We start from the raw sequence: 6,426 nt of genomic DNA on the forward strand, positions 1-6,426 counted from the left end.
TCTCCAGCCTCCATTCAGAATCCTGAGGTGCCCTTGGCTGGGGACACGGGAGAACCATCAGGGTATACATATAGCTGATGCTCCCCCCCTCCCAGTTGTCCTGGATGGAGAGGGAAGCCCAGTTTCTCTTGAGCACCTTGGACATGCTTGGCTATGAGGGGCTTTTCACTCCTGCTGCCCAGGCCCTGGAGGACAGTGCTTTAGGAACGTCAAGCTGTCTTTGGCATGTTCTAGGCAGCAGCAGAAGGAACCTAAGAGACACTCAAGAGGGGAGGGTCCCTACAATTCATGTTTTATCACAAATCTACAAAATACAGGATCTCTGGGTAGCAGAAGGCAAGGGAGAGGAGAAGGGTTTTAAAGGAACCAAAATGGCCCGGATTCAGGATCTGAACTGCATGAGAACTCTTCCCAACCTTTCCAAGGAAACTCCCAAGTCCGGATCTACTCATGGGTGGAGAGATCTGTTTCCCAAACTCAGCTGGCCCGTCTCCCAGGCAGTGCCGTTGGGAGGCTTATGACCAGAGGAGCAAGCCAGAGGGGAATCAGATACCAGCATCCCTTTCCCCAGCCTGCTCATCACCAGCCCTGGAGGGTAACTGGTGATGGTGTGTCCCAAGCAGGCTCTCCCAGTCCCTGTCTGAAAGCTGCATCTCTGCCTCTCGCTACACTGCTCCAAACCCTAAGGATAAAGCTCCAATGGCCTGTCTGTTCATGGAGAATTCCCAGCTGCCCCACAAGGCCTGTCCATTCAGCAGGCTTGAAGGGATCATGACAAAAAAAAAAAAAGCCAGAAGTGTCCGGGGCCCACACCCTTGCACTCAGAAGGGGGTGCACCGGTCCCTGCTTGGGGCACCCCATCCCGGGCCCCCTTCCCTCTGAGGATGGCTGAGGGTAATGCCTCATACTCCTGGGAACATAGCTCCCAAGGATGGATTTTGGACTCATCTGCAATGGTACTTGGGGCAAGTCCTCGGGAAGGGAAGAGATGAGGGGCAAGCCCACCTTGCAGCGCTCACACTACGAAGAACCACAAATGGTGCTGAAATTGTCACCCCCTCACTCGCCCCCGCACCCCCAGTCCCTCTCCCAGATAAGGGCTCCCCAAGAGCCTCGAGGAGAATGCTGTTTCTTAACCTGTACAGTTTTAATGTACCGAAAAGACTCTCTAGCCCCCCTGTATCATACGTCTTTAAATGGATTCAACTTTTTAATTATATATATAAATATAAATATATATAAATATATATATAAATATAAACTTTTTAAAACTGTGAAAAAAAAGTTATGGAATTATAAAGTGAACACGGTCTGACGTTTAGAATATTATTTTTTATTTCCTGTTGGATTGTGATTGTAAAGCATTGGGCTCACGCACCACACTTCCACGCACACCCCCCTCCCGCCCCACCCTACCCCTTAGGCCTAAAGTGTACTGTACTCACCCCAAAAGACTGTGTGCGGACATAGGGAGAAGAGAAGCCTGAAAGAGAGCGAGAGTGAGCGAGCGACCGATGGACGGAGCACGTGTACCCGTGCCCAACAGAAAGCACTTATCTGCCCCAGCGCCTTCTAGGAAAACACAAGGGTTTGTCCAGACAATCTCGAGGGAAGGAAAGCCAGACTTTGGTTTTGTTTGGGGGGGACTTTTTTTTGTTTAAAAAAAGTTTTTTTTTGCAATTTTGTTTGTTGGCGAATTCTGTGTGATCTTTTTTCATAAAAAAAAAAAAAGATTCAACTGAAAAAAAAAAACCCCACACCAACTGTTTTCTGGTCTGGTTTTTCCTGGGGGAAACAATGTAAAGCTGGTTCTGCCTAGTGGGGGGGGGAGAGGGCTTGCGATGAAAAGAGGCCCGAGTGTTCATGTTGGTGAGGCCGGGCTTGGGGACCGCTCAGACCCTTTGATGTCCAGCCAGGGTTGGTGGCAAGGAGATCTTGTCTTAGACTTTGGCCTCAATCTTAGCTGTATCAGAGAAGCAGGAATTCCAGGCTTGGCAAAGCCCAAGGTGACTGCCCCATCTGACCCCGAAGCCAGGGTGGGGTAACCCACCCACAGCTGAAGGAAGAAAGTGAGAACTGCCTTTTTGAATGGGATATGAAAGGGCATCTAATCATTGCTGGGAGTGTTAGCTGCTCCCAAGTCAACATCCAGTGAGAGGGCACCTACCTTGGGCACTGCCAGCCTGACATCCTCTGCCCATGAAAGGGAATTGCAATGTTGTGGGATCAGTCACTGCTCATAGCCCTTCGGTCCCAGTCTTAGAAAATAAGCTCCAAATGTGCCCCTAGATTTACCGCAGTGCCTCTGTGGAAGTCACATGCTCCTACTTGAATTGTTGGGGTGCGGTAGGATGTGGAGGAGATGGCCACTCTATCGGGGAATGTCCTGGGACAGCTGCTTTCTAGGCAGGAAGACTGTCACTGGGGTATGGGGTGTGTATGTGTGTGTAAGTCAGTTTAAGTCTTGGTTCTATGTTCTCAAAGCAGAAAATGGTGATGGCCTTCCTGTAGTAGCCTTTCCTGGGATTTGGAGTGTCCCTTTCGGGTGGGTTAGATCCAGAGGCGGGGGGATTGATGTATGGGCATTTACCTCTGCATTTTCAGGAGCAGAGAAAGCTATGACCTCAGCACCTTTCTGAAAGTATGATTTCCCCCTCCCCCCACCCTAGGCTATTGTGGGATGATCCTGGACTTCATCTGTGCAGAGAGAATGCAGGGGGGATACCTGGAGGGTAACTCAGGCCTATTATTAGTTTGGGGGCCGGACCGACTTGGGACCTCTGAAAACAGGCTGGACAAGTTGCTTCAAGACCAGACTACTGGGGCAAAGTTTGCAGGTCACTGCTGAGGCCTTCCTTAATGTATTAAGCATTTATTAAGCTCACAATAACTGCTAAGCATTAAGTAAACAAAGAAAGGTAGAAAAGGTAAACAGTCCCTGAGCTCAAGGAGCTCACCATCCAATGGAATACCTTGGCAGAGGGAAGGCCTCCTATAGGAGCTAGGATGTTAGCAGAAACTCCAAGGAAGCCAGGGGACCCTGGAGGCAGCAGTAACCAAGGAAAGAATTCACCGGCATAGGAGATGCTGGTGAAGATGATTAGAGCTGGGAGACAGGGAATAGCACTGAGGCTAGTGTCACTGAATTGGACAATATATTCAGGGGAGAAAGGTGTATGGAGAATGGAAAGGTAGCAAGGGGCCAGGTTTTAAAACCAGCTGGGTGGTGCAGTGGTTAGAGTGCTTGCCCTGGAGTCAGGAAGACTCCCGGAGTTCAACTCCAGCCTCAGACACGTTAGCTGTATGACCCTGGGCAGATCACTTTACCCCGTTTGCCTCAGTTTCTTCATCTGTAAAATGAGCCAGAGAAGGAAATGGCAAACCCAGTGTCTCTGCCAAGAAAAATCCCAAATGGGGTCACAAAGGCTGAATAAAAAGCCAAACAAAGGATTATATGTTTGGTCATAGAGGTAATAGGGAGCCACTAGAATTTCTAGAATGAAGAAAGGGTCAGACCTGCACTTTAGGAAGTTCAGTTTGGCATCTGAGTGAAGGATGGACTGGAATGGGAAAGACGGGAGGGAAGACCAGCCAGAAGATTATTGCCATAGTCTTAAGTATGAGGTGAGGGCCCGCCCTGATGTGGTAGTGTCTTAAAGAGACAGTGGGTGTCTATGAGAGATGTTATGAAGGTAGAATAGACAGGACTTAACTGATTGGATGTGAGGGGAGGGGAGAGAATGAGCAACCAAATACAATGTCCAGGTTGCAAGCCTAGGTATCTGAGAGAATGGTTGTACCCTTGGCGGTAATAAGGAGGTTTGGGAGAGAAGATGAGTTCAGTTCCAAACATGTTGAGTTTAAGATGTCTATGGAACATCCAATTTGAGATACCCAACAGGGAGTCGGAGAGGCAAGACAGAAGGTTGTCAGGAGAGAGGTTAGGGCAGAGTCATCTGTGCAGAGATAACAGTTGAATTCACAGGATCTGGCGAGATCACCAAGCAAAATAACATTGGAGGACAAGAAGAAATGACAGATACTCTCAGGGGAAAGACCCCAAGAGGCTGGTAGGGGGCACCGGGGGGCGGGAGGGGAGGCATCCTGTAGAAAATGGGTTTTGAGCCATCTGGAAGAAAACGGGAAGCTGGCTAAGAGGTGGGGGACACAAGGAGAAAGCACTTCCAAGCATGGGGATGATCAAAGGTGGGAGAAGGGAGATGGGGTGTTGTGGTAGAGAAAATAGGAGTAGGCCAGTGTAGCTGGATTGTATTGAGGGGAGGGGAATTAAGTATAGGAAGGAAAAAGTGGGAAAGGGCTTTAAATGTCCAAAAGACTTTGACATTTGACCTTGGAGGTTTGATCTTACCCTGAAGGCCTATTTGTTCCAGAGAACTTGATGTCATTGCCTTCATTTCCCTATAGCCTTAAATACCCTTATCTTCCCATGATCTTGGGCATGATCTCTCAAATCCTTTTTAGTTCTCACAGTTTAGGGCCCATAGAACTGGAAATGACCTTGGTGGTGGTGGTGGTGGTGGTGGTGTGTGTGTGTGTTTTTGGGAGTGATGTCATTAAGTCCAACTGCCCCATTTTACAGATGAGGCAACTGAGGCCTAGACAGATAAAATTGAGTTGCCCAAGGTCACACAAGTGGTAGGTAGCAGAGCTGGAATTTGAACCATGTTGAATCTCTGACTTCAAATCCCATGCCCTTTCAACTGTAGATAGCTAACTTCATTTGATTCTCACAGTAGATTCATATGGGGTAATAGAGACTGGTGCTCAAAATGAACAGGACATAGAAAGAGAACAGCCTTGAAAGATTCAGGTCAGGCCCAGATAGACTATGCCCCAGGATTCCAGGAGAACTGATGGATGCTGTTTCTGAGCCATTATCCAGGGACCTGTGAAAGGTTGGGGATGACAGGAAGACTGCCATGGGCCTGGAGAAAAAGAAATGTCTTGATTTTTAAATCAGGGACTAGAATCATGCTCATACTAAGTTTGACTTCTGGGTAAAATTTTGGGTATTATTAAAGGGATGATTTGTGACCATGAAAAGGAAGCAGCCATCACAGAGCCAGCGGTTTCAACAAGACTTGAATAATCTCTTCCTGGGGGTGGGGGGAGTTACTAGACTGATAGAGTTGGGGAATGTTGTAGACGCAACTTAATTCTATATTAGCCGAACATTTAACATGGGTGGGTTGAAGAAATGTAGGCTACCCAATAGTACAGATGGATGGCTTTAGAATTGGTTGAATGACTGAATCCAAAGATTGGCCAGGATAGTTGGATGTCAGGTTGGAAGGAGATCTCTAGTAGGACGCTCAAGGGAAACATATATGGCCTTGTGCAATTCTGTGCTTTTATCACCAAGTTAGACTGCATCTGTAGGGGCTGTGCTGATTATATTTTCAGTTAACCTCAAGCTAGGAGTGACCATTAATGTGTTGGTTGACATTCAGGACCCCAAAAAAGATCTCGATGGATCAGAATGGACAATTTAATATGATACAATATAATTAGGGATAATTGTAAGATTACAGCTGGTGGGTCTGCCTGCCTCAAGGCTCTTCTTACTCTAATTCATCTTCCACTCAACCACCAACATGATTTTCCTAAAGCCCTGGTCTGACCATCTCACCCCCTACTTAAACTCCAGTCACTTCCTGTAACCTCCAGGATTAAAGACAAGATCTCTGCTTGGCATTCAGAACCCGTTCCTGCCTTTTCAGTCCTCTTATACCCCCACTTCCCAACTCTCTGAGAACATGTACTCTTTGATCCAGTGATATGGCCTTGCTGTCCCACAAACGAGATTCTCCATCTCTCTGCTCTGGGCATTTTCTTTGGCTATTCCCTATGTGTGGAATGCTTTCCCTCCTCAGTTTTGTCTAATGTATTCCCTGGCTTCTTTTAAATTCCAACTAAAACTCCATCTTTTACAGGGAGCCTTTCCTAATCCTTCTTAATTCTATGCTTTCTCTCTGTTATGAAGCTTGTATATATTTGTTTGCCTGTTCTCCCTCCCTCCCTCCCCACCATTAGACTTGAGCTCTTTGATAGCAGAGGCTGTCTTTTTCTTTTGGTATCCTAAATTCACAGTCCCTGGAACATACTAATTATTTCATAAATGTTTATTTATTTTTGGTTATTGGTTACCATTCGTTACCGTGTTTCCCCGATAATAAGACACTGTCTTATTATTTTTTTTGGAAAGAAAAACACCAGAGGGCTTATTTTCAGGGGAGGGCTTATGTTGTCCTCCCTCAGCTCTCCTCCGCGGCACTGCTCTCAATGGCACCAGCAAGCAAATCACTGGGGAAGAACAGGATGACGCGCTCACTGCTGCAGCTCTGATTGGATGCAGCTTGGAGTGCGGCGTGCGTTTCACGGGGGGGGGGGGGGGACGGTGCATAC

At 47.4% G+C, this 6,426-nt stretch overlaps 1 long non-coding RNA gene across 1 annotated transcript in view; it reads left to right on the top strand.

Annotated features, from left to right (window-relative positions):
* The window catches only part of LOC138158646 (uncharacterized), a 316,165-nt gene extending 314,410 nt beyond the window's left edge, over positions 1–1,755 (top strand). Inside the window, exon 2 of the long non-coding RNA XR_011167693.1 lies at positions 8–1,755. This is a non-coding gene — a long non-coding RNA (uncharacterized lncRNA). The remainder of the gene's footprint in view (positions 1–7) is intronic.
* The last annotated feature ends 4,671 nt before the right edge of the window (positions 1,756–6,426 follow it).

The sequence above is a fragment of the Petaurus breviceps genome, unplaced genomic scaffold, assembly GCF_028583685.1.
Source record: "Petaurus breviceps papuanus isolate PSGF00001 unplaced genomic scaffold, PetGlider_PUasm1.0 175, whole genome shotgun sequence".
Classification (NCBI taxonomy): Eukaryota; Metazoa; Chordata; class Mammalia; order Diprotodontia; family Petauridae; genus Petaurus; species Petaurus breviceps.